The following is a 15,648-nucleotide window of genomic DNA, read 5'->3' on the forward strand; positions in this document are numbered from 1 at the left end:
TGAGACTGTTTGCATTGATATGACCTGACCGCGGCTCGTCTATGACTCGAGTCAAGTCCAGTCCTTTCAAAACTGTTCAAGCCAAGTGACAAGTCAGCTCAAGCAAATTTTCAAAGCATGACTAGTGAGTCGTCATAATATCATCTGAAAATTTCCGAGTTTGAGTCAATTTCAAGTCGTTTAACTGTCATGTTCGGATGCATATGTATGATTGAATATAGAGATACCACACCAAACTGGTCAAACATGCCAATTTTAGAGTACTAAAACGATTAGTCACTGCGGTTATTTATGTAAATATGTCAGAATTCTGCCCACAGGGCATGCCGCATTCATTATGGGAGTATAATTCAAAATAAGAGATATTTATGCTGTTGAAGGCTATAAAGGCAGTACTGATCTCATATAATATATGTGTGTAGGAAAAATAATGTCCAGGCGTCCTGAAGAATTTTTTTACCAAATTTAATAAACATTGCCAAGAAAAGGCCAGTTTTCATTCTTTTGCTGCTGACTGAGTATATTTACACATGGTTCTTATAATACTGTAATGCCAGGAAAGGGCAAGCTGCAGCTGATATGACTGTGATGTCAGTGGTGATGGAAGTCACCACATCCAAAGCATTGATGGAAATGGTATACAGTAAATATAGGATTAGTATTGATCACTTGGCTTTGCAAGGGGTAAGATATTTGATGATTTGAAAATTAACTCGAAATTGTGTATCCGAGTAGCGAGTCGTTCCATATTTTTCAAACGTCAACTTTGAGTCAAGTCGAGTCATTTTAGGGCAATGACTCAAGACATTCAGAAAACTCCAGTCTGCCTCCATCCATCCACTCGTCGCAAAACTATTCCAGTCAATAATCTAGCCTTTTAGCCTAGACCAGTGGTTAATAATTTAACCAATTAGCTCCCTATTCCATTCAATATACTGCTAACAATCTCATCATTTCAATACAACACAAGACTGCGATACAATGAAAGACAGGAAGGTGTCGAAATGACTTGGAGTAGTCTTCGAAATCAGACACCCACCTGGCTTAGCCGATGTAAAAAGGAGGCATGCACATTGAACAAAAAGTCAAAGATATTATAAATGGACAGGCGACAAAAAGAGGTGGCATGTGTCGAAAGGCGAAATCGATATGTCAGGTCGTGGTCCTGCAAACCAGAGGGCTGACTTGTATTGGTTGTGGACGCAAAGCTGGCAAATATCATGACGATTGTATTATATGTGTCCTAGCTGTCTTGTAACATGGTTTACATTGAGGCATGATTAATTATTTTACATACATATTCTATTCACCCACTGCATGCAAAGGGTAGCCTATATGGCCCTTAAGCCTTACTTGATTTTAATAATATGCAGTGTAATTATGCGATAAATTTCACTGCCGCTATTTCTCTTGTGTGTGTTGTGGCCTCTTGATCTGCATCACTATTCGATTACATTATAATATCCTCTTCCATGACCTTGCTCATTAATATTTATGACCTTTGGAGCATTCCGCTAAGCAAGGAGGCTCTGAATTTTATTTGTCGGACTAGCTTGGTTTCATATTTTGATTCTTATTTTGTTGTGTTTAGTGCATTTCGTGCTGTATCAAAATCATGGCAAGCGAGCTAGCACTTCTGAAATAGAACAACCCTTTTCTGCAACGCCAGTGACTACTCACACCACATTTGGCTACTGAATCCATTTTCCGTTAATGACCGTTGATCGAACAAAATTTCAGCTCTTTCAGCCTAAACTGGAACTGTTTTGGAGTCAAACCACGGACTTTTGCAACACGTATTTTTACAAAAGAAAGAAAATAGTCCTTGGGTAGATGAGCAATGCAAATTGTACATTGTTATTAGTGGGATTGTCATATTGAGCGGTCGATGGAACTATGGTCTTAACACTAACAGAACACAGTTTTGAAAAGCTCTTTTAGGGTGCCATTAGTCGTTATGTGATAGTTGCAAAGATGTATCTTGCAATGTTGAAAACACCAGTGATTGACTAACTAGCTTTGTCTCAGAGTGCTTACTCGGTAATTTTTTTTACCTGAAGGTTTGTATTCTGCTCTGAGCTGTATGTACAATTGTACATTGTGCATTGTACAACATGTGTTGAAAATCTTCCTCATCATGCATCACTACCGTGATCGTTGCCAATCAGCCATCTAATGACCATCTTCGTATCACGATCGACTTTGTCCAGAGAACGCTGTTTCTCTCTGTTTACGTTTTACTATTGAACACGAGATGGCGCTCCAGCGCAGATGCTTTCTGTGTTATTTCAGCACTGTCCCGGAGTTAACGTTGAGTCAGGTAAAATTTCATACTCTCAACCAGCCAGCGGGGTTCTCGTTGTCTTCGTCGCGTACGAAATTGACCAATTACTTATTATTGGTTCTGAGATCATGTGAGTTTACTAACTAAAGTTTTCCGATGAGTGCGTCTTTCCGGAAGTTTCGTGCCGATAAAAATGTGTAAGAGCAGTCCGTTGCGGATACGGCTTCGAGTAGACCGGGTTGCTAAAGTTTTAAATCGGATTTATAACCGTATTCGGTTCGAAAGCTCCTTCAATTTTAGTTGCTCTGTTAACAGCAAATCCGAATAAGTTTTCGTATTGCATCCAGTAAACTCACTATGTCAATGTTTTAGTCAGCGCAGCCACAGAACAAGACTGCCACGTAGTGAAGAGATAGAAAGGAGTCGAAATGACTTGCTGAAGTCCGCCAATCGAAGTGAAGTCGGTCACGACACAAGACCAAAGATCCATTGAAACTGCAGTTGCGCACGCTAGAATACGTAAACCAGTTATGTGTGTGCTTGACGCGCTCAGCAAATACATCACTATTTTGAGGTATTAGCGGCATATTTCAGTGTTAATAAATAATTGAAAATCACCATTTCAATAGAATGTGCTGTGGATGATGTGTCGTAGTAGGATTGTGCAAACATTTTAATGAGCGGGTCAGGGGTCAGGTATAGATGACACAGTGGAACTGTGTGCCCATCTGCAAGGCCCGTCGTTTCAATGAAAGTTGGTAATGGTGATGAGGATGACGAAATTTACCAATACATTCAATATCGGACTACACATAAAAATTACACCACGACCTTGGTTTTGGTACTGGTACTAGTGGCGCTGTGAGGTCGTTTGCTGCTACATCCCACATGAATTCGTCAACTCTGAATCAATGTAATTAGACTTTAAAGCAGTGGTTCCCAACCTTTTTGGATGACGCAGGAGCCGCAGTTAAAACTTCATAGTACGTGTGGAGCCGCATCACAACACTCTAGTGGGCTACTTGTAACGAAAATTTAAAGGTACCTAGCCTACTTCTAGATCTCACCATCCAGCTAATTCAAAGGCAGGCACAGAGAGTTTTATGGATTCTATATCGGTTATTTTAGCATTGATAGGTGCAGATTGGCGAGTGCTATACATTGAAATAAACTGAAAATGCATATCATTACTACAACATACTATTATGTCGTTATGTGATAGCTCTTCACTTCATACATTCCACCACTTAATGCACAAGTTTGCGGTGGAATATACGCCGAGTAATATTGGACTTATTTCAATTCATACTTGACTATGAGCTGTTATTTGGATGTTAGTAAAATTGTGTCTAAATTTACACTTCACAGGGACGATATATAAAGGTGTGCGACTAGCGTTTGACGATAGCCTGCAATAATTCTCTCTCCCTGTTTTCAAAAGCGACCTTGTACGGCTTTAGACATATCCATTAATATCCCTCATTCCTAGACAAACAACAACTGCCGCAAGAAGGCACTGCTTTCGAGCGATTTCAGCTGTACCTCAACCGCCAGCAAAACTACACACTTTTACGATATACGTTTTTATAAATAGAAAGTAGCCCTTGGAAACTGACTTAAATAACTACATAGTTTATTTGTGTAATCAGATGTAATTCTAATCTAATGTAATTCTAATCTAATTTGTGAGATGTTTCTTTTATTCGAATCTAATTTCTGTTTTTTTTCTCCTAAAAGTGCTACAGGTGAACTGTACCGTGCGAAACGAACCAAGGCAATATCATTCTCCAGCTTGCAAGAATAAATTCAGATTTCATATAGACTGAACCTGATTTTTGTTGATTTTTTTTTCAAATATTAATTTCATCCAATTTTCAAGTTTTCTCGAATTCATTAATTCTTATCTAGTTTTTCAAAAGATAGTGTGACTATAAATGTAATCTAATTTGGAAAAGCTGAAAATAATATAGTTTTGTCCGACTCTTTCTTGAAAAGTGGTGCATTGCAGCATTGTGGATTACTGTAGTGAACGGGCCACCATACACAAATTTATGCAGTAAGCGTGTGTATACTGTATATTGTTAAGTTAGAAAAATTTGCGTTCTGGCGCTTAGCCGTAGTGCGGTTCATCTCAAAAAATCTACATGGCTCTGGCTCAAAAAATCTACATGGCTCTGGCTACGTTGCATCAGTCCCTGACGCTGCCAAAAACGAGATTAATCGATCTCCGACGAAAGAATGCTGCGCGACAGGTATCGTTGCTGCGAGTTGCTACCCTGTTATTCCCGCCTTTACTCGAATCAAAACCGGCGTCCAGCTAAACACGGCTATCTTGCTCGAGAAACTATCCGCTAAATCGTCCCCCGGGATGGCAGAGCGATCGATTCCAATCCAAAATGGACCGATAAGGTGTCTTATCGGCGCAAAGTACAGCGAGCGTACATGCTGTATATTTGTTTCTGAGATAACAATTCTGGTTGCATTAGTGGTTTCGTGCGATGCGGCAAGGTAACGAAAGGAGTGGAGTTTAGGACTAATAGGGTTGGATTATTCTACAAAGACACTCGTCATTGCGTATGAAATGTTACGTTTCTAGACGTTGGGCAGCGGGAATTATGGCTCCAATCAAACCCGACGAATCTTGAGGTGATTTGCAGAATGAAGATGCAATCAATGTACTTTTATAAACCAGTGTAGAGTGACATAGCTTGTGTGTGTGTAATAGAGATTTAATGGTCATATGTTTTTTGGGATCCGGATCCAATCCAGTTCGGTTTCGGTTTTAGTCTTTGATGTTAGAATCCGGATAAAAGAATCCTGTTCAAGGCTGAGCATGAGCGATGAGCATCTACTGCCGCTGTCAATAATTTTCTATTAGCTCGTCACCGGATTGAGGTTTCATATTCCACACAGAGAGAGAGAGATATGATAGCCTATTCTTTTTCGCCTGCACCATCGAGATGCTTTGACGACGGAGTTGCGATACGGCCCCATGAGGTCATCTAGTCTGCGCCCCCGCTTTTTTCTCCTCCATGCTATCCGTGATTGCTGAGCGCCTAGCAGGATAGCTGCGGATACCAATTTTCGAGTCTTTGGTATGACCCGGCCGGGGACCGAACCCACGACCTACCGCTCGAGAAGCCGGACGCATAACCATTGCACTATCTCGCTCGGTACAACTAGAATATATATGAATTTGTGGTGTAATGCAAAATCTACGCAGTGCAAGTTTACTCCAAAAAGTCGCACAACACTGACGAAAAGTTCATACAAAATACCGTAGCTCACTGACCAGGATCCATTTCTCTGGAAAAATATTAATCCGGATCCAGTCCTGTTTCATAAATTCTTGCCGGATTTATGTCCGGTTATTATCCTAATCCTGTACAGTGTACAACTGTACATATATGAAGTGTAGCACGCAGGTCATCAATGTGTTGTCATTTTAAGCTCGAATTTCTAAAATTGAAGAGAAATTATAGTAATTATGGAATACGAGATGTACTTAATGGCTGTAATTGGAGCGCTTCGAATGTAGACGAGTTTAGAAATTGCCAAATGACTGGGATGGTATACCAAATATTCACCTATGTATAGAGATAGTGACTTCCTCTCGTTATTCTGAAAGAAAGACCCGCGGTAATCGGATCAGAATTCGTTCCATTGCGTCTTCAGTAAGACCAAGCTAATGATACACGCACTGAATGCTGCATATACTGTATGTATACCGAGACGCTTCCACATTTATGTAGTGTACAAAATTAACATGAATGGCCAATATGCATCACCGAAATAGGAGATTACCATACCGGGCAACAATGTTATTACCCACTGCGTGACAATATGTACAAGTTGGCTGTAATATTTTTGAGGAACATAAGTCTGGATGTATCACCGTAAATTCCTGTCCATGTGACTTCGCGCCGCTGTAGAATCTAGCCTTGGAATCGGTTCGACTGCGAGCGACGCCACACAGGAAATACAGGCGGCAATATTGTGTACGTATTCTTACCTAGAAAAACGTGCACTTGCGGGTCATCACCTAGCGACGTCCAGACTGTAGTGTTGCAAGCACTGACTCCGGAATTTTTTTTTATCATTGCTTCAATAAGCAGCCTGTGGTAGCGGCGTAGCATGTTGGAGGTGATTATAACCGTTCTGAGTGCTGTTGAACCGTTATTATGGAGAACCCGGATTCACGGCTTAACTGTGGACCAAACTTGTACAAACTGCAAATCTAGTTAATTGAACTTCTACTACTGGATTGTGAGTAGTTCTAGTTGCTGATTTTGAAAAGTGAGTAGTTCTAGTTGCGCATTCAAAAATTAGTTGTAAAAGACAACTAGAAAACACGAATGTCGGCATGGACAACTAGAAAACACGAATGTCGGCGTGAATCGTGATAACTGATAACAGTGTTCTGTTGTGTGACGTTATTGCAGCTATAACCAGTTCAGAGTGATCACTACGAATAGTGGCGTCGCCAGGATTTGCTTTTGGGGGTTGAGACCCCTCCCATTTCATGCTAATCTAGGGTTACCATACGTCCTCCTTTGGGAGGATCTGTCCTCCTTTTTCGGGTTTTTGAAAATGTTCTCCGAGGACGCCTAAATGTCGTCGTTTTTGAGATTTTGTCCTCTTTTTTAGGAGTTTTGGTCAAATTTATAGCAAAATTCGACTGAGATGCTGTAAATCAGCACCGAAGTGACGCTCCGGCGGGTATTTCGGAAGCTGACCGAAAGTTGACCTTTTTTTTAGTCAACCGACTACGAAGTGGTAGAAATTTGCCACTTTTTCAGATTTTTCCACCGGTATTCTGTGGTTGAAAATTTTGAAAAAGTGCCCTCCTTTCCCGATTCCAAAATATGGTAACCCTATGCTAATGTTCGATTTATATGGGAATGAACCCGATTCCGATTAAATAAATATTAACGAGTTGCGTCAGAAACGAATCTAGATGGTTGTGTTTTAGATCGTTAGTTAGCTGCAGATTTTAAAAGGTCGTTAGTTCTTGTTGCGAGTTTTGAAAAGTGAGTAGTGCTTGACTGCTTGTTCTCTAGTTCTACCTGCGCATGTTAAAAATCCAGTAGTTTGTACAAGTCTAATCGCGAAGCAGTGTAGCGCCGTGCAAGCGCTTACTACATAGCCTGCAGCGTGTGATATCCCAGCTGGTGAATGACACAGCGCGGTGGTAATTGTATGTAAGGTAACTAACGCTGTATCTGACATCATTCCGGCTACACGTTGTCACCCGTTGGGAACGTAAATTTGGCACAGGTGATAGCCGTTAGAATGCGTATTGATTGTAAGTCTGTTTCAGGAAATTGGCATTAAGTCAAAATAGTCAGAGTTGGGATGGATAAGAATTTCGTTAAATGTCAGAATTACGCAATTATTTCATTCTATATTTTTTTGGTTAAAAAATTACTGTATTCAATATAGTTAGTAAACATCGCGTTAAGTGACTGCAAAGTTCGGATTTGTAGTTCGACAGCCTCTAGCCATCTGATATTTCGCAGTCATTACGTTCTGTAGTCTGAGGCAAGAGAGTCACTAAGTCAGAGATCAGCAAATATCATATTCAGACCCAGGGCTCGAAAAAAACGGATGTAAAAGCTGTGATCGGGTTCGGATCAGATTTATATATGCTATATGGGACTGTGATTGTGTCTGTGTGCTGTGGAATATGGCATGATCTGAAATCTTAATACGGCATCCGATCGAATCGGAGTCGATGCCGACAGTGGACTCGGATTCTGACAAGTGGAATAAATTACGGATTTAAAATCTTTTAAAGAGCTTATCTAGACGAAGGGCAATATTGAGGACCAAGGAAAGATATGTTTGGGTGCGGAAACGCGTGATTATCGTGATCGGACTCGTCTGAAAGTTACATCGTGCAGCAAGAAACTAGAACCGATCCCGTAGAAATCGTAATAATTTTTACTTTATTTGGCGAAATTAGTGTCCGTATATTATCAGGAATTGAGCTTCTACGTAATGTGGCTGGATTCAGATTGATATCCATTTTGTGTGGAATAATTAGAATGGGAATAATCTGCAGGACTACGCCATACTCGGAGGCGATCAAGGTAGTCGGCGTTGCTCCTAAAGTAAAGGTAGAAATTGCGACGTAACACAAATAGTAGTAGCGATAGAGTGTCAAAACTACTGTAAGCCTACTAAAGTACGGCAGACTATCAAAAGTCTGGAAAGTACGTGACAGAGAAACGTCACGTTTATTCTCATCTGCATCATCGAGATGCTTTGACTAGTGCAGAGGTCTCAAACTCAAATGTGCTCGCGGGCCAATTTCCTAGTTCTTGATGACACCGCGGGCCGCAGCATCAATAATAGGGATATTCAATGTATAATATTCAAGTAGGCCTTATTTGACGGAACCTTGCAGACAGGCATTCCACAAACACCGTGGAAATGTAATTTTCTATTGTACTATCCACGCTTGACACGGAAAAAATAACATTTTCAAATATTTGAATAAAGTTTTTTTTGTGCCGGGCATAATTTTTTCAATTAGTGAGTTATCGTCATAGACATCATGCGAGAGAATGCATCATAACATCGTAATGCAGCTAGTGGACTTCTGACGCGCCACAATTTTATGTTTAATATTTTAAAATCTACTGAAGATTGATCTGATATCAGAGCGTTTTATCGATGTAGCCTAATCCTGGTTTTGATATAGTCGTGATAAGTATCGGCTATTGTTACAGTCATTGCCCAAGTCAAATTAAATCAGCGTTAGATTTTGCCATCGATTATTTATTATTGGAACATATCAATAACAACTTGAATATAATCATTATTGATCCATAGTAATATCATTGCTTCTTAACCTTTTTAGCCATCGTACCCTTTGCGCTTCCAATGCGATTTATTTCTCGTAGCCCCTGTCCATTTTCAAGACAAATTCTGATGGTATCTGTATTAAAATCAGAAAGCCCATTCACATAAAATCGCGCGTAGCTCGAAGACTATTTTCCAGTTGAATAAACTGGCCAAGAAAATATTCCACAGCATATATGCCTAATTCCACAATGCATGTCAGACACCCTCATGTGGTGCATCGTACCGCGATGGGGTCTACGGACCCTGGTTAAGAACCCCTGGAATAGAAATGTCCAATCGGCGAATAATTCATTGGTGTTACAGCTGTAGAGCGTACTACTACCAGGGATATCCCTGACTATACCTTACTCGCCGATGATAGCATGGATAAAGAGAACAAACAATACCCAGCATGTAACCAACTATACGTCACGGGGGTCACAGAATACCAATGGTTGCCAAACTGACCTGATTAGATAGCTTTATACCCTACGCAACGCAAGCTACGGCCTTTTGATATATTACTAATCCCCATGACAGTTTCATAGATTTTTGTATTCGTAGGAATACCAAGTCACCGTTCCGAGTCGCAAGTCGTTCTCTGATTTTAAAGTATGACCCAACTCAACTAGTCATTTTTATTTAATCACTCAGTCAATCCGAAATCGAGTAATTTTACGAGAAGGTCGCACCAAACCAAATCACAATTTTCAGTCACGAATCATCAACGGGTCATGTCTTATCATCATGAACTAGAAATGTGACGTAATGACTGATCTTCTACCCATGGTAGTTTTTAAAAGTGATGTGATGGCGAAGTTTGTTGAGATATCAGTGATTTTTATAGTAGTTTTAGCGTGAACTCTAAGTTCTCATATCTAAAGGTATATGGAACTTGAATATATAGTTGACTACTTGAAATTCCAAAATGCCGTCGTGGGCCGCGTGTTTGAGACCTCTGTCCTAGTGAGATATGATAGAGTCTTTACACTAGGCGAGGGTTATTAAGTCTGTCGCACCATGGATTTTCTACACCATGTTATCCCTGAATGCCGACTGCCGAACGGGATAGCCGCGGATACCAGTTTCTGAAGCTTTGGTGTGGCCCGGCCGCGGATCGAACCCACGACCAACCGATCGGGAAGCCGGACCATTATACTATCCTGCCCGAGCAGGCGAAGAGGGTTACAGAAAAAGATTTGTAGACAGACTTTTAGTATGTAATTAGAGGTGGCTAGTTCGGAAATTCCATGATACATCTTCACGAGCGGAAAATCACTCACGACACTGCAAAAGCTTGCAAAAGGTCTTCTGTTCCCGTGATACCGGGGCAGAAGCTATTGCAATACTAACTCAGGTGGTTATGTTTGAAGACTATACTTCCACTTCTACCAGCACAGTATGTCGTCGGAACTACTTTCATTGTGCACTTTGAGTGACAAGTGCAACGTAGTTTTGCGATAAGCTCGCGTCGTTTTCATTCGTGAAATTGTGATAAGAATTGTGCGTAATAGTCCCTGTATCATAGTAACTCTAACTGAATATATCTTTGAAGAATGTACCGGTGGCTACGATATCGCAGGCCCCGAATGTACGTATTGGGAGTGCCAGTAGTGATTTCTCGTTAATCGCCAAGACACATTGTCCTATTTCGAATAGGCCACACCGATTAGCTGCTAAAAGAGTGATAGCTCTCGACCAAGCCTGCTTTTTTAAACTGGGTACTTGTGTAATAGTTTTGATATGTATTGGAAATTTCCACTTCAATTTGTAATTAAGTATAGAAATTCGTGGCGTTACTTCTCCGTCTACCTGAGCAGCAACTCTGACTGACTACTTTGACCATCTATGCTCAATACCTGCCTGCACCCGGTGTTTGAAAGATCGATATCGCCTGACTCAGCGTGCTGAGCTGTCTTGCCGTGCATTTAATGGGACAACATTGTCGGTCGATTGCATTGATTACAAGCCTATGTGATGTTCAGTTAGGTCGTACTGTATGTATACGCGCGTTGCGGCCAGGCATGAAACAGCGCCGCTTGGTATCATGTTGCGAAGGGTGTTGTGAGTTTTCCGATTCGGGGTCAAGTTACGTAATTCGATACCGGTGATACTTGCTCCTACGAGCATAATGCTAAGCTGGCGTCATGGTGAAGTTTTAGCGAAAAAAGTATCTTTGGCGCGCAGCGGAGTACTGCGCCGTTTTCGGCAGGAAATGAGTAATACCTATATTGCCTCTGAAGCTTGGTAACAGCCTGGCGTGTTCATCCTCGCTGGCTGTCTACTAGCATAGCAGTTGGTAGATATCGGTTATAGGATTATGAATTTGTCTGGAGCGTGATAGATGCAGGTTTTATGCATAAGCGTTATACTATGTGGTATAGGGTTGTAAATAGAGCACGACCGATTATTATATATCGGTTCGCCGATGATATCGAGGTGATACTACACTTCGAAAGAATTTTCGGTATCGGCCCTTGTAGGTGAAAAAATATCGGCAATTGTCGTGACGTCACAACACGACGGTAGGAAGCCAGAAAACTATGTAGGCCTAATCCTTGACCGATAGTCTGGGAATATTGATCTATTTCATATAGCTTACCCTTACACTTTCGAGGTGTCCAGATGCAGCATTTCTAGTTTGTCATGTTCAGTATGACATTGGCTGTAATTCCGTTGAAATAAATGCTCTGAAGTTTTTAAAATGCGCCTTTTGAGGTAGATTGCACCGTGTGGTTTTCTCGGTATTGGTATAGATCCGGATTTGCAAACAATAAATCCTCTCATTTCTGATATGCAGGAGTTGAGAGACTATTGGCACTTGGCAGCAAATCAACTAAACCAAGAGAGTTTATAACTAGAGCCCGACCGATACGGTTCCATACCAATACCGAGAAAACCATTATCGAGAATGGGCATTGCCGAGAATACCATTACCGAGAATGCCATTCTCGAGAATGGACATTACCAAGAATGGTCATTACCGAGAATGGACACCACCGAGAATGGACATTACCAAGAATAGCCAATGCCTAGAATCTAACTTACTGGGACGGACGTCGTCGAAATTTTTACCCGAGAACTAACACCGAATGTGGCAACGCCTCGATGCACATGCACAAATGCACATTCACACGACCTATACACATGCATAACACGCCTGCATCGCATATATTGCATTTTCGGTAATGTCCATTCTCTGTGCTGTCCATTCTCGGTGGTGTCCATTGTCGGTAATGACATTCTCGGTAATGGCATTTTCGGTAATGGCATTCTCGGTAATGGCATTAACGATATTGGCAGGACACCTCGAGTTCAGCTTCATTCACTCTTTCATTTGGGTGCCTACAGAAGAAGTATGTGTACCATCTAACAATAGTACATTTAGCTTAAGCGCTCTCTTCGCCCGGCGATTCGATATTTCATGCCGGTGACGTCATATTTTGTGATACGATTGTTGACATACAATGTTCTTTCCAATTCTCTACTAGTTGCTGACGATTACCCCTGACGGGTGTCAAACGAAAATATCCGGGTTATTTCAATATGAATATATGTGGTATTGTGATGTGCATCGTGTGAACCATTGCACAAAGTAACGTTTGGCGGCGGCCCTCGGTCGTGGTCGGGGAGAAGAGAGAGAGAGCTGTGGGGAAGTGTGCACGTGCTGTGTCGGTTGTCGTTGTTTTCTACCTTTGAATAAATCCATCTTCAATTACAAGACACTATTGGCTTCAAAAAATAATCGCGAATCGGAATCCGGGTTAAATATTCAAATCTACATCCAACTCGTCACAACCACGCACACGGATTGCAATCTGCGATGATCGAGACTTTATTGTTGGTATTGATTCGCGTAGCTCGCAGAGATTGCATCATTCCTTTGCTGGGGTCCCGCGTTCGCATGCATATTCATGGGGGAGCGATAGTCTCCCCCAACGATTATCGTTACGGCGCGCGCCGTAATCTGATTTATTGATCGTGGAGCAACTTCGCAATCGTGTTGACTCACTGTATACGTTACGATCCCGCTGTGTGGTTAGGGCTTCGCCGAAAACAGTTTTGTCTTCATCTTATAGACAGCCAATGCCGTGTTTAGTTCGAACCCGCCGAAAATCTGCTAAAAATAATCGACTGGCAGAGCTTGATCAATAGCAAGCCACCTGTGCGGTTGGGTAGATAATTCGGGGCTCCAGTCAGACTTGCACGAAAAGAAAACAGTGAGATTTTCCACAGTGGATTAGGGTCAGAAATACTAAATTCGCGAAAACTTTGGAGTTGAATTAAATTCTGGATTGGAAAGAAATACAACAAAAATATAATTCAGTTCGTATCAAACCAGAGTTTGTTCTGTCGGGCATGAGAATTGAAAATGTCTGTACGCCAAGCTTGACTCGTTTCGCATGATATAGTTATGTTGTTGTATTTTAAAAACAGAAATTAGATCAGAATTGAAATTAGAGCATAGAAACATTTCACAGATTCCATAGAAATTAGATTGCTGGCACTCGCACTAATTAGTCTCTGGGTGACTAGCAATTGGAATAGGACGTTTGTATTTTTGTCCTTCATGTTTTTGCTGCATATACCCCGACTCATGCGAGTCATGTAGCCTAGCAACGCTTGATATGCAATAAACATACAGTATACACGCGATCTGTGGATATGCAATATGCATACCGTACCAACCAGAATTATCTAGTCCAATTCTGGTGCCCGACCGCAGTTGGAAGATGAACGCGTAACGCGTTTGCTCGTTTAAGATCCAAAGCCACGAAATCCGGCAATAAGTCGAATAAATCACCTGGAAACTATAAACGCACGGAAATTCCTGTACAAGCCGTAGTCCTGAATAAAAATTCGATCGAAACCCGGATAAAATCCCAAACTTCGTCCTCTTTTTCAAATACATTCCCAGTTAGGCGGAAACCTCCAAATCCGTTTTCTGGGAATCCGACAAAAATCTCCCGATCCGTTTTCTTCAGGTCCCTGACATCGTAATCTCTGATGCGCGCATAACATGTTTACCAGAATAATATTGGCGGAAGCCTTACCTCGTGCGCGATCTTGTGTCGTTTTCGAGACGGGGTATTGTCGTCGCGAGTTATGAATATTGTATGAGACGCGGGCTGTAATTTGCGACCCCGTAATTTCTTGCGGTTAACCGGAGGTCGTGACTCTTGCGTGGCTTGGGAGGCCGCGCCGTGTATGCATTGCGTACTGTGTTTGTGGGGGATTGTTTACGTGGTTGTCGGTGTGGGGTTTTGCGAATAAATAGCCGATAACATGAAATATCTTGTATAGTCAAGCCCACCAAATAGTCTAGTCTTCCTGCTATAAGTTTTAACAAAGCAAGGTAGATATGGATGTTTGTTTCCGATTCGTATCTTATACAGTAAATGGTTACCAGTAAATTCGGAACTTTGTGAATTTGGCATTGGAAATGTAGTAACAATATATTATTATTATTATGAAAGCAATGCATCAATAATTCAATATTGTATAAAAAGTAAATGTTTCACTTGAAAGAAATAACGGTGTCGGATATTAGAACTTTAAAAGTATCGTCAATTTTCATGACGTCACAGTATGGTACTAGTCCATCTGAGAACTATGATGATCTACAGCAGCTAAACTGCTGGGAATATTAATATATTTCCTATAGCTTACAGGTGTGCCAGGGGATCGTTTCTGGTTCATTTTATGTCTAAGCGCAGCCTTGATTGTGAAGCTGTGAAAATAAATGCCATGGAATTTTAAAAATGCGCCTTAAGCTAGATATCATGTGTTTTAAATATCGGCTGAATCGGGGTTATCGGCGAAGCTCAGAGTTATCGGTATCGATCCAAATCGGGATGTTCATTTATTTAAAGATAACATTTATTCAAAGATGCTAGGATAGAAAAGTATTCCATCTTTTTATGCTGGTGTATAATAAGGTAAATTGGATATGGACATGGATATTTGATCAGTTTTAGATGCGGACCTTTAGAAATGCGAGTTATACTATATGCGTATCTACAACATCACCACACTACGCGTACTCCGTAATCGCTACCGGAGCCTTGTGTAGAATATCGATCGACCATTGTTTTTATTTCGCAAATCGCAGAATTTATCTCATTTAATGCCAGAACGGCCTGAGAATAAGTCCGTTGGTCGTGCAGGCGTTTAAGGAATAGCTCGCTACCATATAGACAACTCCCGCTGTAGGATGTACTGATTCCTGTTGACTAATGAGTATATGGAGATTTATCGAGAACTTGGACTTGGAATTGCGCGCTTAGCTTACGTAGACGCCTTGCCGATTGACAATAATGATAAATGAATTAGAATTTCGATTTTGGATGTATTTGTACAGAGAGGTTATTGTTTTTTGTTTGTGTTATTCGCGGTGTTAGTCGCCTACTATGGTCAATGACTCTGACCACGATGCGTTGGAGTTCCAAGGTCCTGAATACATTTTGGAGTATTGTTTAATTATTACAGATCTCAAGACACTCTTGGTGGCACAA

The 15,648-nt window shown here is 41.1% G+C and overlaps 1 protein-coding gene and 2 long non-coding RNA genes across 3 annotated transcripts in view; all 3 read left to right on the plus strand.

Moving 5' to 3' along the window:
• LOC145444715 (uncharacterized) overlaps positions 1-15,648 on the plus strand; it is a 201,220-nt gene that overhangs the window by 24,099 nt on the left and 161,473 nt on the right. The window lies entirely within an intron of this gene.
• Positions 1-15,648, plus strand: part of LOC145444535 (cAMP-dependent protein kinase catalytic subunit beta) — a 71,113-nt gene that overhangs the window by 151 nt on the left and 55,314 nt on the right. The window lies entirely within an intron of this gene.
• Positions 6-15,617, plus strand: LOC145444726 (uncharacterized). Its single transcript, XR_013916778.1, has 2 exons — positions 6-2,414; positions 2,657-15,617. It is a non-coding gene; the product is annotated as an uncharacterized LOC145444726 (long non-coding RNA).

Source organism: Botryllus schlosseri, chromosome 1, assembly GCF_051294905.1.
Source record: "Botryllus schlosseri isolate E-star chromosome 1, Bs_hap1, whole genome shotgun sequence".
Taxonomy (NCBI): Eukaryota; Metazoa; Chordata; class Ascidiacea; order Stolidobranchia; family Styelidae; genus Botryllus; species Botryllus schlosseri.